The 19,373-nt window shown below is 44.0% G+C and overlaps 5 non-coding genes across 5 annotated transcripts; 2 read left to right on the top strand and 3 right to left on the bottom strand.

Annotated features, from left to right (window-relative positions):
- Positions 1 to 4,342: 4,342 nt before the first annotated feature.
- TRNAS-GCU lies at positions 4,343 to 4,424 on the bottom strand. Its single transcript has one exon. It is a non-coding gene; the product is annotated as a tRNA-Ser (tRNA).
- Positions 4,425 to 7,029: 2,605 nt separating this feature from the next.
- Positions 7,030 to 7,101, top strand: TRNAA-AGC. The gene has a single exon. It is a non-coding gene; the product is annotated as a tRNA-Ala (tRNA).
- Positions 7,102 to 9,871: 2,770 nt separating this feature from the next.
- TRNAA-UGC lies at positions 9,872 to 9,943 on the top strand. The gene has a single exon. It is a non-coding gene; the product is annotated as a tRNA-Ala (tRNA).
- A 1,806-nt stretch (positions 9,944 to 11,749) lies between these two features.
- On the bottom strand, positions 11,750 to 11,823 carry TRNAT-CGU. The gene has a single exon. It is a non-coding gene; the product is annotated as a tRNA-Thr (tRNA).
- Positions 11,824 to 14,876: 3,053 nt separating this feature from the next.
- Positions 14,877 to 14,948, bottom strand: TRNAA-AGC. Its single transcript has one exon. It is a non-coding gene; the product is annotated as a tRNA-Ala (tRNA).
- Between the last annotated feature and the right edge of the window lie 4,425 nt (positions 14,949 to 19,373).

Genomic DNA, 19,373 nt, shown 5'->3' on the forward strand with positions numbered 1-19,373 from the left:
CAGGACACAGGAAGCCCATCAGCTTCTGCCAGGACACAGGAAGCATAGGAATCATCCTAACTGCCGACTTGATTCCTCTTCTTCCATCCCACCCCACTCCAGGCCTCGTTAAGAGAATGTCAGTAATAAAAGCACGAGGAATATTTGTGGAGTTGCTGAATGGTCGCTCTTCCCCATTCCTCCCGCTTTGGCCTCTATTGATGATTACCCACAATATGGCTTTTTCTAATTGAGAGAGACTTTGAAGTATCAGCATTTCTCAGGAAAAATCTCTGAATGAAAACGTCTTACCTTTGGGGATTGTGAATGGTCTCAAGTGTGTCTCTAAACTGAAGTGAAAACTTACAAAACTTGACGATGTGTCAGTCATCAGCTCCTCAAAGGATAAAGATGGAACCTCTTTGTCTGCTTTTCCACAAATCAATTTCATTTTTGCAGTCTAGTTCCTCTTTCGTCTTCTGCACACACTGATCATGGCCAGACTGAGCAGTGACCACGGAATAAACATGAATTCTAAGTCCTCTACTGAAAGGTAGAGGCTTTAAATGTTTTTATAAATTTTCATTGTTAATTACTAAAGGGGTACACCCACTTGTAAACAAAAACGTATCCATAAAATAACACGAACATTGCAAAGGGAAAAATCTTCATTTCCAGTTTCATTTCTCAGAAAATTCAGGCCAAAAGTTTCATGCATATTCATTGAACTTATTTAAAAGTGAACATATAAACTTACAAATTACACCTGACAAAAATTAGAGCAGTTGATGCATGGCAATGCAGCCAATTGCTGGAGTTTCTTTGTTTTAAGCTTTAAATCCTCTCCAGAAACTGCCAAACCAACTTTGTTACATCTATCCCATTCTTTGTTGTAGTAGTTGTATATTCTGCCAATTAAATGGATTGGGTACGTTTTCAAGCATCTGGTATTGGAAACACTACAATGAATAGGCATATATATATATATATAAAATTTTTAGAGATTATTTTGATAGATACTGCAAACTGCCCTTTGGAGAGGTATTTATCATGATTCTCACTAAGTGCATTAAGACCCCCTCAATGCATAGACCCTTTCGAAGGCCCAGGAAGGATCTCCATGCATGAAACCTGTTCTCATGAATTTTGCAAAAGTATATGACAATAGAAATGAGATAAAACTACTACCGTCTTCTACTCCAACTCATCCTTGGAATGGCCGTATCTGATTTGGTGTTGATAATGGCTATTATTTCTTAAAGAATTACCACACACACACAATTGTTTGACTTCAGACTGGTCCCAAACTGGGTCTGCCTCTGCTGTCTTCCGAAATCTAATTTTTTCTTCCAATAGCAGGTCAAGTGACAGTGCTGTGATTGCCTTGAGTTAGATTTTGCTATTGCCTCGTGTTCAGCGACAACAAGGCTCAGGTTTCTTGATCAGGGTGGACTGACTCACTGAAGCATGAACTGTCTCTCAATTTGGAGCGCTTGCCAAATTTTCAAGATGTTTACTCAACTACTGAAGTTTGTCTAACTTCCATAGCCTCTCTGTCACCCCTTGCTGTAACGGGGTTAGTGCTCTAGGTTTTGATCCAGCAACCTGGCTTGGAATCTCCTTGCGGTCCCCCAGGACAGACCCAGTTCCTAGGGTGGCATTCGAACTTGAAACAAGTTCCTCTGCTTATATATTCGTGGCTGTCGGCAGCAGTGTTTGATTCTCCTCTGTTCAAAAAGAACCAAATACTTGTGCCTGGCAAGCAAAATGTCCTGTGATGGAGACAGCCCGGCTTTAAAATCTCCAAGGGAACGAGGCTGCCCCCCCCCTTCTAAGCTTACACCCCACGCGGTGGGGAGGTGGGGGGGGCCGGGTCGCAGAGCCTCAGTCTCCAGGCGCTCCTGGCTCCTTCGCTGTGAACCTCGCGTCCCGGCTCTTCTCGCCTCCTCGTTGCATTCCCCTTTCACCCAGGCAGTTCACTCCCTGTCTTTCTTCTCTCACTCCTTCTGGTTCACCCCACCCTTCCTAACTGGGAAGCCGCGAAGCAGGACGGTCCCTGTTGTCCAAGTCGCGGGAGTAAAGTCCCCTTCCAACATTTAGGGGAGCTCACCACTCGCGGAGCCGGCTTTCCCTACTGACAACAGATCGCTCCCCTTTCCCATTTGTGACTGAAAGCGTGCTGGGGTTGTGACATCCGAGACCTCAGCGGGTCTCCCGCCCATGTCCCTCCCGGCCAGGCACCAGGGAAATGGGACGAATCTCTCGGACTGTCCTCCCAGAAGCTGCCAAATACCACAGCTGGCCCATGCTTCCATCTCCCAGCCTGAGACTCGGGCAAAGGGGTAAGCCCCAACCCTCCACACTCCCCGTAGCTCTCCTTGCGTAGAGAGGCCAGGAACTGGAGATAAAGCTGATGGAACTTGGATGGCCCACAAAGCTCTGGGTAGACACGCATTTTGCTGTTGCTGAATGACAGGAAAGAAGAGAGGCGGATGGACTCAAGATTTCCTTTGGCAGGACAGGGCCAAATTTGGAAGGTAGCTGTGTTTTGTACAATTTCATCTCTATGACATAGTAGAAAACCTTCAAGTCCAGTGAGCTTTTCTCTTTTAAAATTTTTCACCCAGAGATTTGTTTATATATACAAGAACTGGGGTACAGGCTAGAGGTGCTGGGGCCGGTGGATGAGAGGGTTCACCAGAGACAGAGCGGGGAGCTGAACAGGCAGATGGACTGAAATCCACTCCTGTGGGGAGCTGCAGGGGACAGGAGCCGTCTGCCAGCCATGTGGGTCACTCCTGGCCAGGGACTGAGCTGATGCTGCAGTGGCTTTGGGCACCTTCGTAGTGCTGTGCTTTAACCTGTTGTGCGGCCCCTGTGACCTTTTCTTCAGATTCCTTCCTACTCTGACATTGAGTATAACAAAATGAAGCACTACTGCACCAGTTCTAATGATTTGTTAGCTATTAAATATTTCATTAACTCATTTTATGAAATACCACTGGTTATACAGGGAATCTGCAAATTAAGATCAGTAAATTTAAGAAAATAGATCCCTTTGGCTCCCGCTACAGGTCCTCGACGGTCCCTCCCTCAGGTGGCTTGTGGTGCAGCTCACTCGAGGAAAACGGCACTTTCTGCTTGGGCGTTGCCTTCATGGTCCTGCCTTCTTTCCACCCTGCTGGTGCTGGTGTTATAAGGTCTCCCCAAGTGTCCTCTCTCTTCTGAAATGGCCTGACAGCCTTCCTCCTGTGGGACGTTCACAGCTGTTTATTCTTCCAACCACCACCATCTTCAGCCTGGGGTCCTCATCCATGGAAACAATGACACCCCGTCCCAAACAAATCCAACAGCGCATATAGACCCCAGAGCTCCAACCATCCCCCTGGAAATACATGAAATGGCAGTGGAAAGGGGAGAATCACTTCTCAAATATTGAGAGGAAACTTAATGATGCCATCGTCACAGTAATACCCACATCGAGAACTCCTTGTCCTAGCTCCAATTTAGTAGCAGACTATTCCCAGCCTCCAAATTAAGGGAATAAAAAGCCGTGCTGGAGGAAATACCCACACAAAAGTGGCCAGAGCTGGAAGGCCACCCCCATAGCCAATCAAGTTCCTCTCCCCCTACTCTTGGTTTTTAATAAAGTTCCTTTTCGTAACTTTCCACCCAGGGGCCTCATTATGAGCCCATTGCTAGAAGACTCCAGCTGCTCCCACTGGATTCTGAGCTGAGTTCATCCTTGTAACATTCACGGATGTTTAATGTTGTTCTGGAAAGAGCAGTGGCTATCTGTGGTGGATGTAGTTAGGTGGTTAGGGAATAGGGTGTGTACAAGTGTTGCTGTGTAACTTCCTATAGCGCCTATCAAAAACTTAAGTGATATATATTGCGAAATAGGTATCGTAGGTTGTAAATGATATAAACGTAAGATGTATATGTCAAAAGACGAATGAGATGGCAGCCACAAGCAGGAACTACTGCTACACGGTACTTACTGGCTTCTCTGTCTTGCCAAAGGAGGACTTTTTGGATCTGGCTGGGAATGTTGCGTGGGGTGAATTTTCAATTTTGTCATATCTCTAAATGGAGACAAATGCCACCAAAAGTCAGATATGAGATACTCATGGTCAAGTATTTTTGTACTGGGAGGACACTTTGAGTTAGCAAATATGGGAAGATTTGCAGTAAAGCCAAAATGGTGGAAAATAATTTACAAAGGACAACCTGTAGTTATTATGTAATGGTTTTCAGTGGGCATCAGTAAGCCTGTGTGCCTGCAAGATGCCAGGGGCAGTGGATCTTAGCCAAGTCCAACACGAGCAGGTAACAGAGTTCACGGGGAAGAAGCAAAGCTTTCCGACGAGGGTGGGATTCGAACCCACGCGTGCAGAGCACAATGGATTAGCAGTCCATCGCCTTAACCACTCGGCCACCTCGTCACACGCCTGACTACTCTTCCTTCTCTGTATCCCTGTAATTGGTTCTGTAGTGCCCTGTATCATTGCTTTCCTTTAGATTTAACCCTGATCCATTATTCACAGTCAGATATTTTTAGGTATATTTCACATCAGCAACAAGATTGAGACCGGACAGAATGATTCAGTAATTTTGTGTATATAAAATGAACAGGTAAAACCTGTCCTCTTACGTCTTAAATACAAAGATTCTTTACAACACACACAGGAATATAGGCAGGATTTTGAGTGTGGCTCACACCTCTGGAGCCAGCTGCCCGATCTTTTCCCAGAAACTGGGGCCCCTTTGTCCTGCATTCTGATTTATGGTACCAATTTCCCACCATCTGATCTGAGCATCTCCCTGGTTTTCTGGGCAGCACTAAGAAACAAGACTTGCCTCATTTATGTTATGACTCTTTCTCATGGATTTGCTTTAAGAACATCCCAGATGAATACAACATGCCTTCCTTTCCCCTGGGTTAACTTCTCTGGGCATTGATCACCCTAGCAGGGCAGTTTTGGTTTTAAAATAGATGGAAACATTAGGGTGTAAGATTAGTTTAGGGCAGCTACTTCAACCAACACTGTGAAGGATGGGGGAGGGACATTGTGGAAATCCCACTAGAAAGGAACCCGATATGCCTGGGTCCTGGCTGCAATCCTGTCTCATCAACTGTGTGACCCGAGATGTGTCAAGTCAGCATCTCCATCTCCACTCCTTCCCTCCTGCCCCCACAATTTTTGTTCCCAGGAGGAACTTGAACTTGGACACCCTCAGATAAAAAACATCAAAAAGAATTCCCTTTCTCAGTAGGATTCTTTTGCTTTTAAAATATTTACTGTAGAATTCTGGAAAGAAGTTGGAACAGAAATTGTAACAGGGCAGGGAGAGGGGCACTCCCAGAACCCCCAAACCTGCTGGCTCTAAATAGGTTCTGCCCTCTGCCGTATCAAGACAAAATATATAGGCCTCTCATGGAAAGGAACTTTAATGCAATGAGTGTGCAGTACAGAAAAGACAAAGAATATAGTTGTTATATTAAGCACCCAGAGTTAATCATCCCCTCGCTGGTAAAAGTCCCACCCAAAGGGATTGGCCCAAAGCAAGGCCCCAAAGCCTGCCACAGTCTAAATCCCCTTCTGGCAGGGACCCATCGAAAAGGGTCAGAAACAGCCAGACAAGTCAGGGAGGAAAAGCGCGAAATCAAAATGCATTTATCTGTCTCGAAGCTGCTCCCCTCAGCAGTGGATTTCAATCAGTCTGCCCGTTCTGTTCCCCACTCTGTCTCCGGTGATCCTCTCACCACCTCCACCTCTGGCCTGCACCCCAGAGGTGTGCATAAATAAATAGAACTTTAAAAAATTGGGGAAAGGCTGGAGCTGGAAAATGATGATTTTGCAGACACCATGACAAAGGTCACTGCAGAGGGTGGATGTTAAATCTTTGGGGAAACTCCATGAGGAACAAGATATTTGCAGTCTTGACTCCCCACAAACCAGACAGAGCTACTCAACAGAACGCTAGACTCTAGACTGAGGAGGGGTTGGGGGGGAGGGTCAATGAGGCAGCTGGGAGGGGAGGACTGAGTCAGTCGGTCCAGTTGGAATACAGACTGCAGATTCATTAAATACACCTACTGCATCAATCAATGTTGCCTGAAGTGTGTAAGAGCGCTGTGGCTATGCAATAGAGTAAATGAACTCGATGTATGGGGGAGAAAGGACTCAAATGGAGCGTCATGTTAACTGTAGCTGAATCTGAGTAAAAGAGGGTGGGTATTCTGGTGCTGCTTTTACTTTTGCTGTTTAATAAAGTTGAAATTGTTTAAAAGGGAAACAGTGAGACTGAACTGGAGCCGCCTGAGAAATCAAAAGCTGTGGGTTTGGGTCTGGCCAGACTTTTTTTTTTTTTTTTTTTTTTAAATATAGGAAGTTTGCAAACCATCCAAAGAACAGATAAGTCTGTGCTCCCGGATTTCCCACTGATTGGTTGCAGAAAAACAAGCCTCGCCGGGTCACCTCACCCAAAAGCCGCGTCCCCCACCCTGCCTGCACCAACTCCCCAGAGCCCGACCCGCCTGGGTTTCTTGGGCATCCGGCTCTGTTTCCAGTTTGTCCTAAGGGATCGAGCCAAGAATTGGTGAACTCGCAGGCTGGTTCCCTGTCTTCGCCACAAAAAGTTGAGTGAGATACTTTGGCTTCCGGAAAAGGTGATTTGAGGGTCTTTGTTACCAGGATGCGGTGCTGGGCGCGGAAATTGGGGCGCGGCGAGCGGGCACCCCCCTTGGGGTCCCTGCAGCGCTGTCTGCCCAGGGCTGCGGGGCTGGCAGCTTCCACCTCCTGGGGTCCTGCGCGTGGAAAGAGCAGGAAAGGAATCTGGAAAGAGCGAGGGGCAACAGATGGAAGCTTTTCAGCAGCCTTCCTTTCAGAATCTCACTCTGCTGCTTTTTCTGAGGCCCTACGTAGTCTGGCTTGCAAATGGGAAAGTTTGCATTCACGTTTCCTTTGCAATTTATTAACTTTTTAAGGGGCTAAGAAATAATGATTATAAATCACGAAAGGAATCCAAAGTGAGGCTTTTGCAGCTGGGGGTGTAGCTCAGTGGTAGAGCGCGTGCTTAGCATGTACGAGGTCCCGGGTTCAATCCCCGGCACCTCCAACGGTTTTGAGAGAAGTCCCCTTTCAGTCCATATACTTGAGAAGAGAAGAAATAACAGTGTCAGTTTTAGTCACTTTCTGAATTCTGAAGAATTTTACAGCAAAGAACACGGGGATGGAATACCACTTCCAATTGTGGGGGTCAGGGGAGTACTTGCTATCTCACAAAAATTTGATCACTCATACTTTACATTTTCTGGAGTCATCAGCCGTGGAAATTCTGGGTCAACTCTAACAGGAGGGTTGTATGTGTAGTGCTGTCTGTTCTAATACGTTATGGCTCCCCAGCCTAAACTGTGAATGGCACCGAGTGAACTTTGACTGGCTGGATGAATCCAGAATGTCGAGTTGGCTCATTGGATCTAGTAGAGCAACTAAGTAGCTCTTGCTTGAGAAAATTTCAATAAAAAGTAAAAGACTTGTAGGACTCGTTTTAGGAAAGAAAAAAAAATTTAAAAAAGACTGGATAACCACTTTCACTGCCCCCAAACCCAAGTCTCCCACAACATATGTATCTTAATCAAATGAAAAATCAAAGCTGATGTGCCCGGCTATGAACTTCTCTGGAATACTAGTTTGATACATATTATGAGAGGGAGAAAGAAACAGCCTGAAACTCATTTTCTGGCAATTATGTTTTATCCTGAGAAACGATTTTGTGTAAGGTGAATTTTATGAGCTCTATCATCTATTTACCTTTCTTCAAGGTGTTTTGTGATCAAATAGATTGTTTAGTTTTGTGACAGGGAAGGATATCCATTGTCTTCACTACTACTATCACTAATGCTGAAGTAGAGGTATTAATCAAGGCATTTATACACCCCCCCAAAATCAGATGATTATTAAATAGAAAGGATAAAACTGTCTCTCTATATCTTAGCAGTATTATGTATATCTGGAAATCACCCATGAAAAATGGAAAAGCTACTACAATAGAGATTTTAGTAGTGAACCTAGTTGTGAAATGGTTTTTTAACATCTAACTTTAGGGAGTTTTGGATATCACCTCATTTTTTTGCAAAAGAATCAAGCATGTTAGTGAAATAAGCCAAAAAGAAAAGGAAAAATACCGTATGGTTTCACTAATCGCAGGAGTATATCAGACCAGGTGAGAAAATAATAATAATAATAATAAACAGCTATATACCAGAGACATTTTATGGGGGTGGAGTGGGGAATGGAATCAAAAACAGTGGGGGGAAGGAAATGCACTGGACTATGGTGATGGCACATGGGTGATTTGGTGATGGGAAACCCAAATTACAACTGATAGGAAAAAATGCACAAAATGATGTAAGAATAAACTATTATATTATTTTTTAAAAAAAGAATCAAGCATTTATCCTACCTCTGCCATATAGAACGTGTTTCATAATACACATAACGGATGAAGGAAAGAGTTTCTCTACAGAAGAATCGTAGCTAACAAATGCAGTAGTAGTGATAAAATGAGAGCCAATGTTTTGCAGCTGGTACTGCTGTCATCATACAAGTCACGATGATCAACATCGTGCCCCCATGAAGCCGAATTAGATGTGGGGGGGGCAGCTCTGGAATGGAGGGAGCACTTGATGGGAAAACGATAATCAATTTCACATCACTAAAGGTGAGAGAAGTAGACATCACATGCCTCCTCACACTATGCAGTAGACATTGTGCTGGGAAAAAAAAAATACTACTTTGTCCAGTTAACACAGAGACCCAACTATTTATGGTAGATATTGGGAATATATGAATATGTTTAATTTCACTGTAATCAGTCGAATGGAGAATGTGGGAGATTCTCTGTCCCTCAGTGATGCCCCCACATTTCCCATAGGGCTGAGCCGGTCTACCTTCCCTACAACAGTGTAAGAGGAAGGAGTACACCACTTTCTCAATCAGAAACTGACGAATCAGGCATCCGGAAAGACTACACTTGACCAAGTAAACAAACGTCACACTTTCGAGGGCCAGCTGAAGCTTGCAGCAGTGAGCCACTGTGCTTCTCTGACTTCGCCCAAAGTTCCGGAGCACCCCCAGATAACTATGCCGCAGCGGTGTGCTCGGCTTGTAGTGGGCACCCTGGTGACCAGCAGGCATAGCTAAGCAAGGATCTGTGTGCCTGCAGTTTGCATCCATTGATTATTAATCAGCTAAATTAGCTTTACCGAATTCACTCTTGTCAGAGCCCAGAAAAATGAGATCGATTTTTCACCGTGTAGGGCTGCTTGGGCCCCCGGTGACATGGTGACTGGACACGGGCCAGTCGCGCCGCACTTGGTGACTGTCCTGGAGACAGGGTGTAGGGGCCACCCATGTCTACCGCTAAGGACAGAGCCCCAGGAACCCCTCCCTCTGGTGCTGACGGCCCCTAGGCTCCCCGGGGCGTATAAGATCAGTTCTTTCTTACCTACCTGGATCCACTGGCTCAAGTTTGTATGGTACATGAAATTTCCTACTGTTTCACTGGCCATCTATGTTTTTGTGTTTTGTTTTTTTTGCTGAGACAGCTTTTCCAAAACGCTTTTGAGCTCAATGACTTATCATCATGTTGCCGCCACAAAATGCCAATTTTGCAATATTTATTCTGCGCTGGGACTTCACATCAGGTTCAGATGAATTTAAAGCCTTAGGAGACGTTGATCTACATAAAACTTACCTGACATTCAGTATGTGTAAAATTCATTCAGTAATTCACACAAACAACTGTGAAAACATTTTAGGGGGAAGTTGAACATGTATTCGTTCATACTAAAAGTATTTACACGCCGGAGACACAAACGTGTGTTGGGGATATAGCTCAGTGGTAGAGCGCATGCTTTGCATGTATGAGGTCCCGGGTTCGATCCCCGGTATCTCCAGCGGTTTGTTTTAACGTGCTGGCTCTAGATGCTCACTTCATTCTCAGCACTCTATATTTCTGAGCTATTTAAACTAAATTACACTCATCCTAGTCTGAAAGTCAAATATACTGCTCAAAAATTCTACCATGCTTCTTCTACCTGGGACACTAACACAACTGATGCTATTACTCTTCTCAGCTTCCTCTCCCTCAGTTCTTTGACTCTTTCCCTCATGCTTACTAAACTGTAACTAAGTATTTTACTTTCCATTCCATCTGTTTTAGAAGAGATCATAGTCAACAGCTGAATAGAACTCATGCTCTTGACATAAGTGGGTGGAAGCAAGACTAATTTCTTAGTTGGCTGTCTAAGATGAAGAATGGAACCAGGAGACTTTGTAGGCAAAGAACAGAATTCAGATAGAGAGAGTTAGTTAGAAATGTGTGCTCACACCCAATCTGGACATTTAGAGAAAGACCTGAGCTTAAGACTCAAGCTCCTTTTTTGCTTTTCCTGGGGGTACCCGTTGAAATAATCACCTACTTGACTCTGTAAAATTAGTGAGCTCCACTCCAACCACAGTATAAGTAATAGGCCCTTGCTACCCTGCTCTTGATTTCTTGCTTGTTGATGATTGACATTCCCTCATTCGTGCGGTCAGCTGACCTTTCCCGTATTGGTATGAGTCACGGTACTAGTAGGTGTACAAGTGTTACGAATGAGGGGGTGAATGAATGTCATAACTCTCAGCCAAAATGAATGGCAGATCTTCCATGGGTTGGAACGAGCTGTCAAAGATGTTTCTAAATTCCTTCCAGAACATTCATTTTACTGATCTCACATCCAGAAAAATAACTTCTTGGAGCTGGTAATCTTGCCCAATGATGATTTCTCCCACCAGGTCCCTGCATCAATGGCCTTATTTAATTTACATGGGAGTGGAGTAATAGTCCTAAAAATCAATGTCAAGAAGCAAAATATGTCCTCGAACATGTTTTCCTAACACCCATTTGTGATTTGCTCCATTGATTTATGAAAGTCAAGAATTTTTCCTGTGGTTCACAGACATACAAGGTCTTGTGGAAGACAATGGACACTTTGAAAGGATATACAAAATGTATTGCATTATCTGTTACTATGTCATCATCATCATCATTATTATTATTACTACTTGGCTGTGGTCATAGGCAACATTTTCACCACCTACTCTAATGAGTTCACCAGCCACACACTTTTAAAAGTTATCATTCTAAGTCACACTGGATACTGTGTGACTTAGTGTGACTTTTAGTATTTGATATCTGAGAACTTGCCTTTGAACTGAAAGGTAACTAGGTTTAAATTCCAGCTTGTTTATTTATTTTACTAGCTGTGACTTAAGCAAATTATTTCTCTTCTCTCCAAGTTTCACTTTTTCTTCTGTAAAATCTGCCTAATAATGTTTATTTTGCTGAGTATTGTTAGAAAAGTAAGAAAATAGTAAGTATTCAATAAATTGTACTCTTTATTCATCTATATATGATTAAAGATTCTTTGGAATTGAGAAAAGAGGATATATTTTTTAATACTTTGAATGAAAAGTTTTTCAATTTTTTTTAGAAATTCCTACCCATGATTAAACTGGATCACACCCAAGTACTAATTAAATCCCAGCATAGCAAGATGATATATAGGTTATCGGTAGGAAGCCTGAGTCATGGAGAATGCAGTGGTTATGAGGAGAGGTTGCAGAGATTAAAGCTCCAAATAGCGGTTTTGATATTATGGTGAAAAATGATTCCAGATCAAAACTAACAGAACTAGAGACCTAGTTTAGAAGCCTGCAGGCTCTGCTGGGACTCGAACCCAGGATCTCCTGTTTACGAGACAGGCGCTTTAGCCAACTAAGCCACAGAGCCGACCTCTGAGTGGGTGGAGCTTCTCTTGGAGTCGAATCACGAACAATGGGGTGAAGCGTTGTGTCGCCAGTCAGGTTATGGCGCTGGCTCTTTTGGGAAAATCCCACCCCGACACATGCATTCCCACGGTCCCTGAGATAGCGTACTAACACAACCATGGAATGGGAGTGAATGCGCACGGAGGGGAAGGGTTCCCTCTGAGTGAGGCCATGTGTTTATATTTCAGGCGATTTTAGTAATTTAGAACCCAGTAAGTGGGCATCGCAAACGTGGACTGAAAGGTTTTTCTAGCAAACTAGATCAGTCCGAACTTTTTATCCAAGTAATGGTATTCCCGGCTGTTAGAAGATGTCACGGTTTTGCAAACCCAAACTCTTGACGCATTCAATTTCTTCTAACAACCGCCAGGCTGGACTCGAGAAAGTAGTAGGCACACCCCCCAGACCCCTTTAACGCTTTATAAGTCAAATTTCGACTTCGTCCACCCGCGGGAGGCAAAAGACCGATTCTGTTCTGAGACTCTTAGGTGCACAGAGGAAACCAGTCTTGCTGAGCTGGGGAGTTCACCCCACAGGAATTCCTCCTCTATTCAGCTTTCTTTATGTTGGCTCTTCAAGCTAAATAAATATGAACTGTTTGCAGTATCCCCAACTTTCAGAACTCTTGAATTGCTGAGGGTGTGTCCCAGTTTGACAATCAAAAGAAAATTAGACAAAGTATGCAAAGACTCCATTCCCAGGTGAAGAAACGAAAAGACCAACAAGTGTATGAAATGTGCTAGGTCTCACTAGGAATCTGAAGTATGAAAAGTTAAGGCTTTTATCTCCATGGAATGGCAAAAATCTCAAAGGACAATAAGGCCACAGATGGGTAGAGCGTGGGAAATGGATGCTAACATGATGATTGCTAAGAATATCCACAAATACAAGCAGTGTGGAGAACCATTTGGCAAAAATCTTGAAAAATGGAAAATGACCTCACTTAAAGATTCAGCAATATCACTTCTAGATGTCTGAAGTGAGAATGCCTTGCAAGGTTGTTCAAGGAGACATGTAGGATTTCCAGCATTGCAGCTACAGTGGAAGACAGGAGAAGAAATGGCCACCTGGGTTCCCCCTTGACCTGGCCAAAGAGTCAAACAAGTCTCAGACAGGTTCATAGGAAGGGGAAAATTAATTTCATATAGGGAATGGACATGGGTTTGAAGTCAGTGAGGAACATGAGGGGTGTGTGTGTGTGTATATGTGTATGAAGGAGTTGGTAACTTGTTCATTTTGAGTAACTGCAGAATTTGAAAAGGACCAGAGATTGCTCCTGAACCTCCATATCCTCTTTCCTTGGGAGGGGTTCATCCCTACTAGGGTGCGACTAGGTTGGTTTGTGGGACCAGATCCTCTGCCAAGGCCCTCTGTCTCCAGGCTCCACCTCTGGTCTGAGCCTCTGCAGCAGTCTGACGCTTGCCTGCAAGTGTTCACTTCTGTACTGTTTCAACGACTCTATTAATCACTTCTTCCCCCCTCCCTGCCCCCCCCCACCTCCAATTCCCGGCCTTGCTGTGAGCCAGGGTTCCGGGCTTGTGGTGCCTCCTTTCCAGCTTTTGTCCTCTTAACGCCCACCACAGTCGTGCAGGTGCCTGCCATGGAAGTCCGCCCAGTGCTCGGCCCCGTGGGCACAGGCCGGCCGCACAGTTGAATCCAAGTACCGTTCTCTTTGGCTTCCTTTTCTTTAGCTGACCATTTTCTTCCACACGTTTCAGGAAGTTATCTTGGCCTTGTGATTAATAGTTAATGTGCCCAATGCGAGCACGCACTCTCTTGTCTCTGTTGCGGGCAACAGTGCCGGCTGCATGCTGGGTAATGTCGGTGACTCTTCCACTGTTGCCAAGGTAACAGGTGGGGGCTTCCTTTTTGAACAGTGCCCATCCCCCCCGACTCTACGATATCATTTTCCCTGTAGATTCGCATGTATGTGCCAAAGGAATCACTAATTTTTCTGAAAGGCCCAGAGAACATACAGCCCCATCTCCTCTTGCCCTTTGTGTTTGTCGTTTTAACGATTTACTGGAAGATGGTAATTCCGGCAGAAAAGTCTTTAAAAAAAAAAAAAAAGGCTGGGATCCCATGACTGCAGGAATTTGGGACATTCCTGGGGCCGCCTGTGCCACTGGAGCAAATACAGGCCTGGCTGCAAGAAAACCAAATCCAGCCACAAAAGACTCTGCTAAATCTCTTTCACTTGCTAATGAGAATTTCACAAATGCGAAGTTGAGATGAAAGCCGAGATGCTGCATTATTCCAAAGGGAAACAGACCTTCCCCGCCCCTCCGCGCGACCCAGATACACAAAGGAGCCAGTCAAAGAAAGTCCTCGCCTCACGCATGGTAGAAAGGGCCAGGGTTTCAAAGAGAATGGGACTTAAAAAAAAAAAAAAAGTTGAGGGTCATAGTTGCAGAGTCAGGGAGGCAAGTTTGGAGGTTACAGAGAGATCGGGGTGCAAAAGATCAAATCCAGTGTGAACACTGCGGACTCTGGCAAAATGCAGCGAGGGCCGCACAGTCGGGGTCCCCGGCTCCACTTCACCCCTTTGCGTTCGATTTCTGCGAGATCCGGAGCGTTTTCGAGAAGCTCATTTAGCCCTGCCTTTCCCAGCCTCCGCCGCGGGAGAGCGCGTCTTCTTTCCCGACTGCAGCAGCCGAAATCCATCTCGTTCCCTTTTAAGCCTCCAAATGTGAGATCCGAGACAGAAACTCAGCCCATTGTCCCAACCCCAGCCCCCAAACTAAGTGAAAATACTAATTCGTCCGCAAATCTAATTTGGAGTTAGATGCCTCGGGGCACTGTTAACGTTGTTTTTTCATGGAATGGGGACTCTGGATTTGGCTTTCTGGAAGACTCTAAACCCTGCCGAGGTCGGAGAGGGGTGCAATTTCTAAAAGGATTACAAGCATAGCAGGAGCCTACATAAGTACCCGGGGCAGAAGGGCTAATTTTCGTATTCTACAGGAATGTGGGGTGACCGCAAGGTAGGCTTTCCCGAGGGAGAGCACAAAAGGTTGGAGATGCTGGGGATCGAACCCGGGACCTCATGCATGCTAAGCATGCGCTCTACCACTGAGCTACATCCCCACTGCACAAAATAACGGTTTTCTGAAATGCCTTCATGAAATAAATGAGGACTGTAAACCTCCCCCCCAACCCCCAATTTATACTGAATCTACTTGGTTCTTTGGTAAGTGAGAATTAGCATTTTCATCTCTCATATAAGAACCTATTCCCAAGGAATTCTGCTAAATCTGTATCTCGCAGACTTTCGGTCACTGTAACACACGGTGATCGAAATTCTCAGTAACAAACACCCTCTCAGAACCTCCTTTTCTGAGCGTTGTTTCTTCTTTTTTCAAAAGATACATGAGACAAAGAAAACAAAAAACCCTCCCAGAAAACATTTTGCCAGACTGTCTTTCACTATCGAAACTACTCAACTAGTCACGCAACCCCCCGACTCCCCAATTCTCCTTCCCATTTCTGCACCCAATCCCAGGACTTCAGAAACTGCTTTTCCCCCTTTCTTAGAAAACCAGTAAGTACTCCCAGGCGGGATTGCGCTTCCAGAAGTTCACTTCGATTCTTAACACCGGGAGTTGCTGGGACCGGGAGCAAGGTGGAGCTAAGGCTAAAGCAATCGGCTTGGTAGGAGGAAACAGGCTCCCCTCACCCTTTGACCTTGCTGAAAGTTCCTTAACTGGGTTTGTGTAGTAGAGACCTCGGGCCCAGAGTTTGCATCAACCACTAACGCGCTAAAATAGTTACGGTTTTCCAGTCCCTTGCCAGTGAATATTTAAACGATAGGTCCACGACTCTCTGGTAGTTAAGACAGTATAGATCTGCCTACAAATACTTGAGATTTTTCTTTTTTCTTTCAGATAGAGGAGAGGCACGCGCCTCATGGCCGCTGATGAAAGTGTGGAAGTTTGAGAGAACCTGATGAAAATCATTTTGGGGTAAATAGTGATTATTTACTAAAGAGAATAGTTTGTAAACGAACTTGCTGTGAATAATAGGTTTCTATTGCTGAGAACCACTCCCAACTTTAGTGGGTTAAGAAAACCAGATGGTTATTTTCTTCACAGGCTGCGTCAGGAACTCCAACTGGCTTGGTTGGCTGGGGACGTGCCCAGTGTCCTGAACTGAGGTGGGAGGCCTCAGTTCCTCCCCAAGTGGGTTTTGGTGATGGATTCAAGAAGGGGCAGGGGGTGCACAGGGCTTTACTACCAGGAGGTGAAGATCTGGGGGCCCTTTGAAGGTCTGAGACTCTGTGTAGCCCTGAGTTGTACATCTGTGCTGGGTACATGCCCAGCATAAGAGAACACTTGAATCGTTTTTAAAAATAAAAGTGAGTGGATGGCCAGAGGTGCTGGTGTAGATGAATAGAGAATATTTTCAGTAACTCTTGGGGAGATCTTAGAGTGAGAAATCATAAAATTTGCCTGACAATTGCATTAGAAAAAAAAAAAAGAAAAATGTTTGAGTATAAATTATTAAGACTAACCTAAGAAGTTAGAGAAAATCTGTTGTAATATGTAACTATTTGAAAAATCAGAAATTTAAATTTTTTTAATTTTCACTATGTTCATTACATCATCCTTCGTTTTGTACACTGTATGATTTCCCCGGGAAATTCCTACCACCAATTCACCCATGTACACCATCCACATAGTTCCCTGTGCTCTTCTCACTGCTGTCCTGGTCCTTCTCCCTCCTTCTCTCCCTCCCTGATCTATAGTTGCCTGATGATTTTGATTTTTACTTTATTATAGTTACTTTTATCTTCTTCTTTAAAAAAAAAATTTTACATCATACCGGATGGTTTCACTCATAGCAGGAGTATAATGGACTAGGAGAGAAAATAACAAGAATAATGAACAGCCATATACCAGAGACATTTTGCGGGGGTGGAGTGGGGAATGGGATCAAAAACGGGGTGGGGGTGGAGAAGGGAGGGAAGTGCACGGGATTATGGTGATGGCACACGGGTGACTCGTGATGGGAAACCCGCGGGGATGACAATTGAGATAGCAAAAAAAAAATGTACAAAATGATGTAAAAATAAACTGTTACAAAATTTTTAAAAAAAGAAAAAAATTTTTTACATCATTCTTCATATTTATACAATGTACGCTTTTTCATCTCGGTGGCAATCCCTGTGGACTTCCCACCACCAATTCACTGTGGAATATTATTCAGCAATCAAAAAAGATAAACTCATCCCATTTGTGGCAACATGGATGGAGCTGGAAGGGATCATGCTTAGCGAAATAAGCCAGAAAGAAAAAGAAAATATTGGATGGTTCACTCATAGCAGAAGTGTAAGGGATCTGGGGGGGAAGAAAGTAATTGTAATAAAGTAAAACCTAAATTCCACAAACAGCTATAAATGGGACACAGAGGGGAATAGGATCAAAATGGGTGGGAAGGGCATCTGATGGGACTGGGGGAAAATCAGGAATTTAAACACAACTTCCATAAGATGTAATTTCCAGCCTGAGACCATTTTACTACGGTTGGAGGGCCGGTTACATAAGTAAGCGAAGTGGCTTGAAAGGTACAGCGTTCTGCTATAACATAGATAAACTTTGGGAGTGTTGCGGATGATGTGGTGAATATAGTTAATAATGCTGTATTGAACATTTGAAAGTTGCTAAGACAGTAAACCTTCAAGGTGTTATCATGAGGAAAAAATGTAGCTGTGTGTGATGATGGATGTCAACTAGCCCTATTATGGAAGGAGTTTTGCAATCCATACAAATATGGAATAACTATGGCAACCTGAAACTAATATCATATTGCATCAATTATACTTCAATTAAAATAATGTTAATTAACATAAATAATTGACTTATAATGTTATATGATAAAATATGATTTGTTGATTTTTATGGATCACTAAATAAAATGTTAAAGAATGTGCCTACAGAGAAGAGATGGGACCCTACTGCTGATTGCTGAAACCCTTCAGCATTTTGAAGTCAAACAACGAGGGAAGAGTCCAGCAAAAGAATCTGAGAGGAAATACTCAGAGATAGAGGATTTATAGAGGGTGCTTTGACTGAGAAAGAACAGATAACTGCTGTGAATGCAGGTCAAGTTAACAAAACACAAGCAGATGCTCTTTTTCAACGCAGGGATTACTGGATTGCTTTGAACTGACTTGAAAAAGAAGGATGGAAGACTTGGTGGAAAAAATTTGTGGAAAACAAGGAGACAAAGAAGAGAAGACATTAATTACAAGCAAGGCTTTGGGGAACTTTTTATTATAAAAAAAGAGCACATGCATAGTCAATTGTCTCTGGCCACACAGATGATGAATGAGAAAGGGTGGTCTTGATAACAAATGGTGCTGGAACAATTGGATTTTCTTATTTAAAAAAAGTTGAAGCAACAGAGGTCTTATACCTTTCACCAAAATCAACTCAGAAATGGTTTATAGAGATTATATGTTTCAAAATTATGAAATTAAAGAGAGCATAGGAGAAAACTTAGGTCTCATACCTTGGGCTTAGCAAGGTCCCTCTGTTATCAGGGAATTACAAATTAAAACAATGGGATAACACTTCATATTGTTACAGGGCAAGGAGAAGGGCACCCCAGAACCCCCAAATCTGCCCTTTCTAAATAGGTTCTGCCACCTGCAACATCAAAACAGAACATGCTCTAGAATGTAGACCTTTCATGGAAAGGGACTTTAATACAATTAGTGTGCAACCAAGAGAAGGGGAAGAATATATTTTCCAAATCAAACACCCAGAGTTACCCGTGTCCTCATGGGTAGCCCAAAGCAGGGCCACTGCGGCCTGAAAGCCTGACACGTGTCTGAGGCACCTTCTGGCAGAATCCATAGAATAGGGGCAGAAGGGACCCAACAAGTCAGAGACAAAAGGGAAAAAATCAAGACAAAAGCTGCCATTGTTAACCTCCCCAGGGGTCTCCCCCCCCACATCTGTGTCACCCAGCCCAGGACCAAGAAGCAAGCGCAGCTTCTTCGAACCCCTCTCTGCACCATACTCCCTCCAGGTCTTCTTCTGGCTCTCCATCCTGTTTCCTTCCTCTCCGTCTCCTCTACAGGTGGTTCTTCTCTTCCCTCCTCAGCTCCATCCTTCCCTGAGTGGGACAGAGAACCCGAAACCTACCCTTTACCTGGAGACCACCATGTTATAACATCTACTTGATCTGCCAAAATCCAATACACCTATGTCAGGGAGCAAAGAAAATCATCCTGTATCTCTCTGGATTCTTCTCAGGGTACGTGAATAACCAAAACAGCATCAGATGGGTTAGCAAAAGAAAACAAAATCAATTAATAACATGTATGGGGAATTTACGTGATTGTAAATTCGAAAGATTAATGCAGTGGCCCAAGGATATTTAGTCCGCTTTTTTTTTTTAAGATTTATTTATTTATTCATACAGAACTGGGGTACAGGCCAGAGATGCGGAGGGTGGGAGGATTCACCAGAGACAGAGTGGGGAGCAGAACAGGCAGATCGACGAAGT

The sequence above is a fragment of the Condylura cristata genome, unplaced genomic scaffold, assembly GCF_000260355.1.
Source record: "Condylura cristata isolate star-nosed mole 26May11 unplaced genomic scaffold, ConCri1.0 scaffold00063, whole genome shotgun sequence".
NCBI lineage: Eukaryota > Metazoa > Chordata > Mammalia > Eulipotyphla > Talpidae > Condylura > Condylura cristata.